Genomic DNA, 14442 nt, shown 5'->3' on the forward strand with positions numbered 1-14442 from the left:
AATCATTTTACTGAAGGGCAAAAAAATTTACCACTGCCAGCCCTCCATCATCCATAGGAAAGGGAAATGAAATCAGATTAAATAAAAAAAAACAGAAAAAGACGGTAAATAAAAGCATAGATGGCAATTTGGCAATGCTTAGTTGGCGATGATTATAGGAAATGAATAAACCGTGTAACTGCCGAGAAGACATCTCTGAAATCTGGATGTCTTGTCGCATACGGACGTGTTTTACAGTCCTTCACGCTTTCTCAGTGCCACAGTACCGAGCAGCTCGCTTCGTGTGTAGCAAGGGTGAGGGTGGGTGGTAGGGTGGGTCTGGTATTTGTCGATGTGGGAGGCCGTGTGCCGTAGCAACTGGGCTGCTGCCTTGTGTGCGGCCAGGTAAACAGCTGGAAGGCACGAGGGTGCCGGGGTCTCAGAGCAAAGCACAGAGCCGTCCGTGCACTGGAGCACACTGCGGGAACTGCTCCGAGTCTTGCTGTTCGCAGAGCTCTTGGGGTAAACTGCATGTAGACACGCACGTATATAGGAATACAAATGACGAGATCAGGAACCTGGAGTATTGTATAAAACAATGAAAGACTGCTTACAGTACGATATTCTTGTTTATTTCACCTTACTTTCATTCAGTAGATTTATTTTCTGTTTACTTTAATATGTTGCCATACTTTGCTCATTCTGAGGGATGCTTCAATATCGAAGAGTTAAAGTCAAGTAGTTATCAAGCAAACCCCTTTTTTCATGCTGCGCGGGACATTATTTGTGCATCCAAATGTGTTTCGCCTTTTTAGATATCCATCCCCAGTAGGTCTCCCTGAACATTACGTGGGGAGTTGGAAAATAAGTTTCCCCTGTCGACTGTGGTCAGAGTTTTGTGTGAAAGGGAAAAAAAAGAGAATGAGACATTAAAGACAAGATATACCTTTATTTTTGTGCATAATTTCCAAGTACATTTTGACATTTGTCATATCGCTTTATAAGCTTCAAGAAGCCTTCCAGGAAAAACTCAGGGCGTTGCATACGGAAGAAGCGTTGAACGGCTTGTTTGAAGTCAGCATTGCTGCCAAAGCGCCTTCCGCCGAGAATCTTCTTCAAAGCAGGAAACAGATGGAAGTCACTTAAGGTGAAATCCGGACTGTAAGGCGGAAGGTGTAGGCGCTCCCAATCAAGAGTTGCAATATGGTTTTGCGTTGCCGTCGCCGTGTGTGGTCTCGCATTTGTCATCCAATAGTAGAGCGCCGGATCTGAGAAGGCCAGGCCGCTTTCTCCGAATCACCTCTTTCGATTTCGACAGAGTGGTGCAGTACCGCGCAGCATTGATGGTTGCATCCTCCAGAAAGTCCAGCAGTAAAACTCCTTTGGCGTCCCAGAAAACGGTAAGTAGCAATTTACCTGCAGACGGAGTGCTTTTGAACTTCTTTCGGACAGGTGATGACGGATGTTTCCACTCCATGGATGCGGCCTTCGATTGGGGCGTATAATTGTGGACCCACGTTTCATTCCGGGTCACAATCCGAAACAGAGGTCATTGCCAGATTCGTGATAACGTACGAGCCGTTCCAGGCTGAACGCCATGCGTTGTTTCATGTGTGTCGGGGTCAGTTGGCGGGGCACCCATCGTGCTGACACCTTCCTGTGTCGAAGAACGTCGTGCATGATCTTGTGGCCTCGCTCATGTCCGATTCCAAGTTCTGCCGCTACTCATCGATGGTGATACGCCGGTTCACTTTAATCATGTCATCTACCTGCCTGACATTTGCATCTGTAGTGGCCGTGCGCGTCCGTCCAAGTCTGGGTATGTCCTGCACTTGTTGACGTCCATCACTGAATTGCTGGCAACATCTCCGCACCATTTGCCTCGACATCACACTTGACCCATACACCTCAACAAGGCGATTATGTATTTCTGTGCCTGATACTCCACGTGCCCATTCATAGCAGATAACAGCTCTCACTTCCGCCTCTGACCACGACTCCAAAACGCACCTTCTCTCCATAGCTCCGGGAAAAGACCGAGCTGCTGACCTCCGCTTTGAGCAGGCACTGCGACAGTGTCATCTTCTTGATCGCGGTCTACCTCTACCCAATGGTGTATCGGTGTCTTGCACGTTGAAAGGTGGCTACACTGAGTCACAGCGCCAGAGATTGGGCCAAAGAGTTCTATTCCGCCGCCTCCACTGGCAATGCTTGTTCAGAAGTTGTGGTGGTTAGTGCTTTGCTGAGAGGATGTTGATAGCTGTACTATTTGAGAACATGTCGTGTGCAGTTGTTTTGATGGGCTAGACAGCAGATGTTGTTCGAATGGAGATGTTGTAATGATCAGAGTGTATTTTTAGTCAATATACATGAAGGTAAAAAACATTTTTTTTTTTTTCTATTTCCTAACTAACAATGCCTCTTTGTCACAGGTTCAGTCAACAAAGCATCTGGCTTGTGTTCGTGTATTAAACTGTAATTCGGGTTTCTATGTGCAATTATAGTATTTCAGTTTTATTTAATTAATTCAGTGTAAATGGTATTTAAAATATCTTGTCTTATTGAGGAAGAACCGTGCCAGATGTGTACGTTGAATCACACTTCCACACACAGAAGAGTTACAATTGTGCTTTGTTCTTCGTAGTTTTTGTTTCGTAGCTTTTATAGTTGCTGGGGACTTAATTAATTAATTGTGGTAACGGAAATTTCCTTTCATTCTTTGTTGTTATTCTATGCAGTCAGATTGCGTACTAATACTAGCCAGGGCCAACCGGTTACGAGACAGCGCAACCGAACAACTAAAATTATTTGCATTATATATTTAATTAAGCCCCCATGCACGTGGCGACCGCTGCTTCGGATCGTCCCTTGGAATTCTTTTCATAGTAAAAATAGCAGACAGTAGTATTGTTGAAGTAATTCGTAGTTTAGTAAGTGTAGTCTATATTGCATGTGTAGATTTGGTAATGAACATTTGTAGTTGTCTTGTCTTTCATCTAATGGTATTTTTGCAGAATTTAATTTTTGATGTCTTGTATACGCATTTGACAATTTTGTGCAATTATGAAGATTTCAACTGTTCGTTAATCGTGTTTGAGGGAAGCATTTTGTGTGAATGGTATTGTTGGTGATAAAGTGTCATATTGTGTGTATTTTTCGTATAGTGACGAGTTTTGTATGTTTTGTAAATTATTACGCGATCGATGAAAAAGGCAAAAATGATGGATAGTGAAAATGACGAAATTGTTAACATGGCGAACTCGCCAACACAGGTGAACAGTATGACGAATAATGAAGTGGAAAACAATTTAATAAGTCGGGAAAATAGTCCGGAACTAGTTCAAAATTATTCACAATCAAAAAATTTTCAGAATACGAGATTAACGACAGAAGATTCTGGATAATACCGAACACAGATAGCTTTACTGCTATGACGAAAGAAGTTCGTTTTGCGGGAAATGTTAGGGGTGAAAAGAATTTCCAACCAGTTAATATGGAGCAGTTGATGAGTGCAATATTAAATTTGGGATCTGAATTAAAAACAGTGGGATCACAAATAGGAACAATTAAAACTGATATGGGAACAATGGAAACACAAGATCTGAATCAAAAACTGTGGAATCACAAATATGAACAATTAGAACTGAGATGGGAACAATGTAAACACGGTTAGACTCACAAATAGAAACAATTAAAAAAGAGATGGAAACAATGGAAACACGGTTAGACTCACGATTGGGACATGTTCTAAAAACATGAAAGATCAATTAAAGAAAGAAATTAGAGAAGAAGTACAACCGATTTTGAATTCTCACAATAATAGATTAATTGCAATAGAAATAAGACAAAAGGAACAGGATAGAGAACAGGAAGAAAGAGATCGCGTGATAGTACAAAAATTTTCAGGGTTAAATTTGCAACGTGCACACGATAAGGAAGAAATATTTGAGAGAATCGAGGAATCCGTTCCAAATGACAGATTAAATAACCTAACACAACAATACTGAAACCCGAGTCACGACACTTACGAAGACGCAAATAAACAGAAAGAACAAATAGGTGTCTCATTGGAAAGAGTTGAGGAGATTTCAGATAAATTGACAAATCATAGTTTACATGGGGACAGAGATTCAGATGATACAGCTCCATTGCCATTTGCAGAAACAGAAGAGTACCAGAACATAAATAAACACATTGAAAATCAGGGAAAATTTAATGAACGCGTTAAAAGGGAATTTGAGGCGTTACGAAAGCAAGTCAAACAAATTGAAAGCGAAATCGTAGGAGAAGACGGTAGAAGAAATTTGGAATCACTGATAGCAGCGGATTTTGAAGAAAATAATTTATTTCATTTACGAGATGCAACAAGAGAGCGCCAGGCGCGCGAACTTAACAATAATCGACATTCGGACTGGGACAGACACGGTAGGTCTTTGTTGCCACGAGGCGAAAACTTTGACTATAAACACTTTTTAACTGTTCGGAAATTTAAGATCTTTCGCAATTCTAAGAATGACATACATCCATGTTCATGTTTAAATCAATTTATGTACGCACTTCCACCAAATTGGCCAATAAGTCACAAACTGGAATTTATGTGCGGCTATTTAAGTCCTCAGGGGATTCACTACGCTAGGTGAATATGCGCCGTAGCGTGCACAGGGCCCCGAGCTGTAGTGGTGCTATTTCCCTTTTAGTTTTCTGCACTGCTGCCTACTCTTTTACTATTCTTTGTATCTATCAAAATAACTCTTCAACTATCAATCTATCTAGACAGTCGGTAAAGAATAACCGGATATGACTATTTTACCCAAAAGTGATTTCGGAAATTACCGTTTGGACTGTATCTTCAGCAGTATTCATTTGTAGTTTAAACGAAATTTTACTTGTTTATCTTCGTGACAATATTACTCCATATGTTGACGATATTCTTCTTGATAAACTTTCTTGTAGTGAGCACAACAAAATTTTGGATTCATTATTACGTATTTTTGCAAGGGTTGGCATTACAGTGAAGTTGGAAAAATCTGAATTTGGTTGTTCTCAGGTGAAATTTCTTGGTCATATTATTTCTACAGAAGGTATTCTTCCTGATCCAGAGAAACTAGACGCTATTCGTAATTATGCTGTTCATACCACAAAACGTGATGTTCGTAGTTTCCTTGGTGTCTGTAATTTTCTTGGACAATTTGTTAGATTGGACGATTTGGCCACACCTCGTTTATGTGAACTATCTGGAAAGAATTCTAATTGGTGTTGGGATGAGGAAGCTCAATCAAAATTTGAACAACTTCGTGATGCTTTAGTTGCTGCTCAACTTCTTTCACATCCGGATTTATCTAAAGATTTTTGTTTGTCGACGGACTCATCATACAAAGGCCTAGGTGCACGTTTATTTCAAGAGATAGAAGAAAACGGCGTTGTAGTACAGAAAACTACTGCATCTGGAAGTCGTGTTCTCTCTAAATCAGAAAAGAATTATTCGATTACGGAACTTGAAGCCTTGGCTGTTGTATGGGCTTCCACAAAATGTCGCATATTTTTGTATGGGAGACATACTAAGGTTTACACCGATCATCGAGCTCTGGAATTTCTTATGTCAACAAAATTAACACATGGAAGATTGTCACGATGGGCGCTGTATCTACAGGAATTTGATTTTAGTATTGTTTACATACAGGGTTCTTCAAATATTATTGCTGATGCTTTATCACGTGCACCTATGGGTTTGAACCAAAGTGCTGAAGAGGACTGCAAAGAAAACAAGTATTGTTTGATGTATATTCAAGGTGGTGCGTTTGAAAATTTTATTTCGTCTTCGCTCAAGAGCATTGCTAAGGAGCAAAATAAGGATCCAATCTGGAAGGACATTAAGGAGAAATGGAGGAGAAAGGAAAGCGTAGCGATTAGACAGTATTATTTAGTTCGCAATGATATTCTTTTTAAACGAAAATCGGTCGACATCTCTGTTTGGTTAGTTTGTATTCCTGTTGAGTGGGTTAATAAATTGATTTGGTATACACATTTCAGTTATGCACACTTTGGTCCCAGAAAATACTTTCATAAATTACGAGAAAATTGCTACTTCAGTAATATGGAAAAACGTATTCGATTTGTTCTTGCCAAATGCAAATTATGTCAAAAGGCTAAGCCGCCAACTATTTCTCACAGAGCACCGTTGTTTCCTATCATTCCAGCGAAATTAAAGGATATGGCTGCAGTCGATTTGTTCGGTCCAGTGGTTTGTTCTACTAATGGTTTTGTGTACATTTTGGTAGCAGTGGAATTAACATCAAAATATGTGTGTTTTACACCTTTACGCAAAGCAACAGCTCGTTCAGTATCTAACGCTTTCATCAAACATTTTCTTAAAGAACTGGGTCATGTTGATAAGGTTATATCAGATAATGGATCACAGTTTCGCTCTAAAATTTGGCTTCGTACTCTACGGCGTCGTAAGATTAAACCAATTTTCATTTCACTTTTTCACCCTCAATCTAACGCTTCAGAGAGATAGATGAAGGAAATCAATAAATTGTGTCGACTTTATTGTCATCAGAATCACAGAACATGGGATCAGTATCTTCATATTTTTCTAAACATTACGAATGAACTCCCTATTGATTCAACTTCTTTACCGCCTATGTTGATATTAAAAAATAAGCCACCGACAAATCGCATTTCTGAGATCGTTCCTTTTCCGCCTACATGGAAACTGCGGCATTCTGAAGTTGTCAACCTGGCTCCACAAAATATTGCATCTGCGGCTGCTAGACAAGAGATATCAGATAAACGTCCTGGTCGTTTAAAAACCTTGACAGTTGGTCAAAAGGTGTTAATTAAGTCTCACCGTTTGTGTCACAAAGGAAAGGGCTTGGGTGGTTAATTAAGTCTCACCGTTTGTCTCCCAAAGGAAAGGGCTTGTGTCGCAAATTTTTTCTGCTTTATAACGGTCCATATAGAATTCGAAAAATTATTCATGATAACACTGTCGAAGTAGAAACTCTTAAATCTCGGAGCTCTAAGGGATTACAACATATATCGAACGTTAAAATTTTTGTGGAATGACATACTTTTGAGAAACTAACAGTTATACGTAAACACACGGAGAGTACAGGAATACCGTGCCGTGTTCTGGCTGCGGCACATACTCAAAGCAACAGTCAAGTCTGCGCGCCGCACAAGGCAGTCATTGACCGCAAACAATTACTTCCTACGTCATGCGTACCTACAGCTGATCGAGCGCTCAGTGCGAATGCACTGACAGCCGTAAACAAATACACAGTCTAATTCCTCCGACTAAATTCAGTATAAAGCTATAGTGACTTGATAAATTATGTTATTAACGTTCAATATTTTTCAGGATACGGTTGTATAAAATATTTAAGAACTTCAGGTAAATTCTTTGTGTGTCCGACGTTAAGAGGACTTGCTATCGAGAAAATTTCAGGAGGAATGTAATTTCGAAGAAGAAAGTAATAAACTAAAAAGCTAACTGTTAATTGAGTTTATTTTTCAGGTAACATATTTCCACTTGGTGCGTACTTTAGACGTAATTTGCTGCTCGCTAATACGTGATTCATACTTCGTATTAACTGATATTGACAATGATTGATTAATGAACAGGGTTGTTACTTGTGTATATTATGCGTCGCTTGGCTGTATTGCTTTTTCACTGATGTCATATTTATTTATTATGTGCCTGCTGTGCTTATTTATTGAAATTATAATTTTCACCTGATTAGTTGTGCTGATATGGTTATGTATGTAATTTATACTTTGTGATTTATCTACTTGCGCCTTTGTGTTTACTTATTAAGATTACATATGAACATTTATTTGCTTATGCTGATTTGATGCTAATGACCTGTTTATTATGTAAGATGAATATTTGCTGCTTTGCGTATGGATTGCATATTTACACATTTCTGTTTTGTTGTCATAACTACTCTTTAATTTGGTATATAGAAATGCTGATATGCGGTGTACGAACATGGAGTTTAGGTCACACTATGGTATTAATTATAGATTGTTCGCTTGGCAGAGCCTCATTGTAGGAATTGTGCTGTATCCACTTGTTGACATTCTATTCTCCACTGGTATATTTACTCGCTATTGCATGTTTTGCTTACGCTCAGTGCCTTATGTTTTTAAGATAAGAAAATGAACTGCTATAATTCGACGAACGACATTAGTACAAGAAACTTCATAGAAGTCACATGAGCTGGAGGTTTTATGGAAGCTGTATAAATTTATGCTAACAGGAAGGAAGCTAACGACATGACATACCAAAACTAGGTTTAGACCATTGACAGCTATTACACTGCATTCTTCGTGAGCAATTGAAATAGCAAGTGACACTTGGCACAAGAAATACTCCACATGTTTGCTTCTGTTTTGCCATGATTCTTGAAGTGGTGTACACACTGTGAAATATTATGATCATTCACGCTCCGTACTCGTACTTACTTACTGAAAGTTATTTAAACTAAAGGCTGTTAGAGGTCATGTATGCATTTCTTTTATGTAATGATGGACAAGGTAACCAAAATGTATTTTATAGTTCATAATGAGTAGAAGATTACGGTCAGATGGATTACACAGAGGTTATGTGTGGACATTATGTCTTCGGATGGTATGGGATGATGAATTGATGTTTGCACTAGAATTTTATCTGTACTTGTTCGAGGAGACTGACTAGAGGAAAGAGTTGTTATGGAAGTGAAATGATATTGGCGATAAGGTTTATATGTGTCGACATATTGCAGAGGTATTATTGAGATTGTGTGAAGTTGATGATTATTGGAGTTTTGGTGGACAAGAGGTAAGGTAAATGATATTGATGATAAGGTTTATATGTATCGATGTAAGAGGTATTATTGAAGTACTAAGATTATGTGATGCTGATGATTATTGGAGTTTTGGTGGATAATAGGTTAAGTAAGTGAGGAGCATATCTTTTTTGGTTGGGATATGGAACAAGGAGGATGAAGATGGCAGACTAGATCACTCAAGAGGAAGGAAGATTGTCTACACACACACTTTGTTAAATCACTAAGCAGTATATACTTTTTTTTTTTTTTTGAAGAGAGGAAGTATTTGCATATCTTGGCACACTGACAGTTGTTCAGCAACCGTACATTTGATTTGGCTTGGCAAACATTGGTCTTGACATGATGACTATGACGATGACTAACTATTATGGACTGTTATACATTGCTGCCACTACTACTTGATTCACATGTCGAACGTCAGATCTTTGACAGAATTGCATTTACACAGTTAACACTATTCAATTACACAGTAGCACTTAATGTGGGTGAAAGATGAGTGACTGTGTTTTGTGTGTTTTCTATTCCTAATCCCAAATAATTGGTACCGACCTATCTCCTAAATATTATTTTACTTGTTTGTTGTGGCTTGCACTGACACCCATAAATATTATAGGTGTACTGTAACTTGTGTATTGTAATAGTTACTATGACAATTATCTGATATCAATTGTGTGTTTATTATAATTTGTATGTTTAGTGTAAGAGCATTGATAATAATTTGGTAAAAGCAATTGTGTGTGCTTTCAAACTGTCGTTCATGCTTACACGTATTAACATTGGTGGGTGCCACTTGGAAATGTTAAATTTCTGCTAATGAACTCTGATTAACTGTTTAATTAGTGATAGTGAATATTATAGACTGTTACCTGCACTTGTTCCACATGATGGGTGCCACTTGGAAATGTTTAATTTCTGCTGATAAACTCTGATGAACTGTCTGATTAGTGATAGTGAATATTATGGACTGTTACCTGCACCTGTTCAATATTGCTGGGTGTCACTGATGGAACTGTTTCTACTGAAATAATGTCACTTGTTGCTGTCTGCACCTTCTCAACATTGCTGGATGCCACTGATGGAACTGCTTCTACTGACATAATGTCACTTGTTGGTGTCTGCACCTGCTCAACATTGCTGGGTGCCACTGATAGAACTGCTTCTACTGACATAATGTCACTTGTTGGTGTCTGCACCTGCTCAACATTGCTGGGTGCCACTGATGGAACTGCTTCTACTGAAATAATGTCACTTGTTGGTGTCTGCACCTGTTCAACATTGCTGGGTGCCACTGTTGGAGCTGTTTAATTACTGCTGATGAAATGTTATGGGACTGCTATTTGTATTTGCACCTGTTGGCCATTGCTGGGTGCTACTGTTGGAACTGTCAACTGCTCTGAGGAGTGCTACTTGTTTATTGAACTATAGAAAGGATTTTATGTGAATATTTGTATAAACTGATTTTTTGTGTATTTACTGTTTATGAAATGTTATGAGACTCTTACCTACACCTATTCGTCATTGCTGGTGCCATTGATTGAATGATACTTGTGTAAACTATTATGTAAAATCACATGTATGAAAGCATTTGTATTTCTCACTGTATTTTATATATTAAGTTATTGAAGGGTTAGTGCAAAGCCAAAATTTATTTAGTTATGTGATATTTACTTATTAATATTATCTTTTATTTTTGTTTGTATTTTTTTTTTACTAATTTGGTGGTATTTTCACCACCAATGCTGGCAAAAATACCATCAAATTTTAGCCCGTGGAGGAGGGGCATATGAAAGGTGGCTACACTGAGTCACAGCGCCAGAGATTGCGCCAAAGGGTTTTATTCCGCAGCCTCCACTGGCAGTGCTTGTTCAGAAGTTGTGGTGGTTAGTGCTTTGCTGAGAGGATGTTGATAGCTGTACTATTTGAGGCCATGTCATGTGCAGTTGTTTTGATGGGCTAGACAGCAGATGTTGTTCGAATGGAGATGTTGTAATGATCGGAGTGTATTTTTAGTCAATATGTATGAAGGTAAAAAACACTTTTTTATTTTTTTATAAATTTCCTAACTAACAATGCCTCTTGGTCACAGGTTCAGTCAAGAAAGCATCTGGCTTGTGTTCATGTATTAGACTGTAATTCGGGTTCTGTATATTGAGCAAGCAGTAAAGGAAATAAAAGAAAAATTCGGAGTAAGTATTAAAATTCATGGAGAAGAAATAAAAACTTTGAGGTTCGCTGATGACATTGCAATTCTGTCAGAGACAGCAAAAGGACTTGGAAGAGCAGTTGAATGGAATGGAAAGTGTCTTGAAAGGAGGATATAAGATGAACATCAACAAAAGCAAAACGAGGATAATGGAATGTAGTCTAATTAAGTCGGGTGATGCTGCGGGGATTAGATTAGGAAATGAGACACTTAAAGTAGTAAAGGAGTTTTGTTATTTGGGGAGCAAAATAACTGATGATGGTCGAAGTAGAGAGGATATAAAATGTAGACTGGCAATGGCAAGGAAAGCGTTTCTGAAGATGAGAAATTTGTTAACATCGAGTATAGATTTAAGTGTCAGGAAGTCATTTCTGAAAGTATTTGTATGGAGTGTAGCCATGTATGGAAGTGAGACATGGACGATAAATAGTTTGGACAAGAAGATAATAGAAGCTTTCGAAATGTGGTGCTACAGAAGAATGCTGAAGATTAGATGGGTAGATCACATAGCTAATGAGGAAGTATTGAATAGGACTGGGGAGAAGAGAAGTTTGTGGCACAACTTGACCAGAAGAAGGGACCGGTTGGTAGGACATGTTCTGAGGCATCAACGGATCACAAATTTAGCATTGGAGGGCAGCGTGGAGGGTAAAAATCGTAGAGGGAGGCCAAGAGATGAATACACTAAGCAGATTCAGAAGGATGTAGGTTGCAGTAGGTACTGGGAGATGAAAAAGCTTGCACAGGATAGAGTAGCATGGAGAGCTGCATCAAACCAGTCTCAGGACTGAAGACCACAAGAACAACAATGTGCAATTATAGTATTTCAGTTTTATTTAATTAATTCGGTGTAAATGGTATTTAAAATATATTGTCTTATTGAGAAAGAACCGTGCCAGATGTGTACGTTGAATCACACTTCCACACACTTGTGCTTTGTTGTTCGTAGTTTTTGTTTCGTAGCTTTTATAGTTGCTGTGGACTTAATTAATTAATTGTGGTAACGGAAATTTCCTTTCATTCTTTGTTGTTATTCTATGCAATCAGATTGCGTACTAATACTAGTCAGGGCCAACCGGTTACGAGACAGCGTAACCGAACAGACAGCTACTAAATCTAAAAAATTAAAATTATTTGCATTATATATTTAATTAAGCCCCCATGCAAGTGCGCGTTCAACTGCCGTGTCGTCTTTCGCCCATATCACACAAATTGCCCACAGTCGACAGGGGAAACTTATTTTCCAACTCCCCCTCATACATTACTTTTCGTTTTCACATATTTGTTTTTAGACATAAAGCAGTTCACATAAATATTTTACTGTAAAGTTAAGAGGTCCTTACAACAGAACATATAATTCATTACTTGACGATCACGCAGTTTTCCGTCATATGGGAAACCAGTTGAAAGCCGCACTTTTTCGTTTAGTGTTACTATAATTTCGTGAGACAACGTTATTCCAACTGCCATTTTTGGTGTCTTGTCCGTCGTTTGTTTCTTTAAGTTTTTTTACAAGTTTTCTGTTTAAGGAGCATCGGCAAAGACGTGAAAGATGAACACATCCTAACAGTTAGACGTGGAAGTGCCATTGCTGAACCGCTTATGATATTGTGTGGTGTGTAGGCCAGAGTCAGTGAAGCTGGAGCCCTGTAACTACCGCTGCCATAGTCCCGTCTGTCGCACAACATTGCTCGTGCCTGGTCTCTGTTAGAAGTGTCCAGGGAGCGTCTCAGACGCCTGTGTGCATTTGTAATCAACTGAAAGACCTCATCTACCATAATTGTTTCCGTTTTGGAGTCTAATAACCTCGCACTGTCTGCAGTTTCTTTTATATTTCGATAAACAAAGTGTGGATTAAAAAGCTGCTATAATCTTACAGACATTCACCCTGTACTTCAACAAAATTCCTTAAAGAGTAAAGCTGAATTTAGCTGCATGGAAGTGCTGACGATTTAAGATGAAAGAACATGAGTAACGTATTGCTTTCACTAACACACATATGGCTGCGGAAAGAATTTTGTCTTGCTACTGTTAACAGACTGATCTGGACCATATTCGTTTCACTTTATTTCAAAGTTTCTACAATAATCACTGTAACTATTTTCTGTTTCTTACAATTCTGTTTACTGGGATTGTGTACAGTTCTCCTACTATTAAATATTATTAAACGTTATAGTAATTACTATTATTTTCCCCATAAATATGCAAGTTTTTTGCACACAGCACTTTCACTGACTCAAAATACATTTATGTCTCAGCGTTTTTTAGGTCCACTGCTAGCTGCCATCAAGTATATTTTGTTTTGATAATGAGAGATGCGATCGCTTTTCTTTTCTTTTGGTGGTTTGAGAGGGTCTGCTATTGCTCTTAAGTGGTCAAGGGGGTTATTTATCTATTGTATGTTTTATTATTTTAAATAAAGTTTGTTTGCTAATATATGATTGGTAATCTATTATGTGTTTCTTTCCTGTGATTGCCCCTTGGATTCGGAAACTTTTTTGTGGGTTGGGAGATGTGTCTTGTCACATTTTCACGTCTGTTTGTATTGTGGTGGGATCATGCTTTCCTAGTCGGATTTTCTCTAAAACTTTTGAATGGTTGGTGACAAAATTTCCATGCTGTTTTACATTTTATACCCTATTTCTGCTAATATCTGCTGACTACAGAGCATCACAACTGTTACAACGAAGTTGCTAAGTGCCCGACTTCTTATGTATGTCAGTATCATCACCTTTCTTCAAACATTTCTGTACTGAGTTGTTACTTTGGTAACCTAGTGTTATTCATTATTTCTTGAGGGGTTTCCAGTTCTGTGCGTCCGTTTGTTTCTGTATATGAGTTATATCAGCATTTCTGTTAAGTTTGTGTTGTGTTCTCATTGTGTAGGAATGTTCGCTCCGGTAGCTGACTGCCAATCGTTGCGCGGCGGCAATATCGTAACCAAGGAAGTATAACTGAGGTGCGATTATTGCTAGTTGAAAACTTTTACCAATACCCCGCCAGAGAGACGTGAAATACCGTCTCTGTGGCAATTTTTGGCAGCCCCTGAGGGGGTGTAAAAAAGCCAGCATGGTAGCTCAGCGTGTTCGGTCGGAGAGCCGGTTGGCCTCTGCAATAAAAAACTGAGTGGAAGGATCAACCACCGAACTTGAACAGGATGTCTTGTGACGTCCGCAACGACCAAACAAAACGATCAATAACGACAAAAAAAAAAAAAAAACAAAAAAAACGTGGTCAGCGCGACAGAATGTCAATCGTAAGGGCCCGGGTTCGATTCCCGGCTGGGTTGTAGATTTTCTCCTCTCAGGGACTGGATGTTGTGTTGTCCTAATCGTCGTCATCTCATCCTCATCGACTGGCAATTCGCCGCAGTGGCGTCAAATTGAAAGATTTGCACCCGGCGAACGGTCTGCTCAACGGGAGGCC

General features: G+C 38.9%; 1 non-coding gene across 1 annotated transcript; it reads left to right on the forward strand.

The window, feature by feature from the left end:
* The first annotated feature begins 13930 nt into the window (after positions 1–13930).
* On the forward strand, positions 13931–14070 carry LOC126458737 (U4 spliceosomal RNA). The gene has a single exon (XR_007585707.1). It is a non-coding gene; the product is annotated as a U4 spliceosomal RNA (small nuclear RNA).
* The last annotated feature ends 372 nt before the right edge of the window (positions 14071–14442 follow it).

Source organism: Schistocerca serialis, chromosome 2, assembly GCF_023864345.2.
Source record: "Schistocerca serialis cubense isolate TAMUIC-IGC-003099 chromosome 2, iqSchSeri2.2, whole genome shotgun sequence".
NCBI classification, from domain to species: domain Eukaryota; kingdom Metazoa; phylum Arthropoda; class Insecta; order Orthoptera; family Acrididae; genus Schistocerca; species Schistocerca serialis.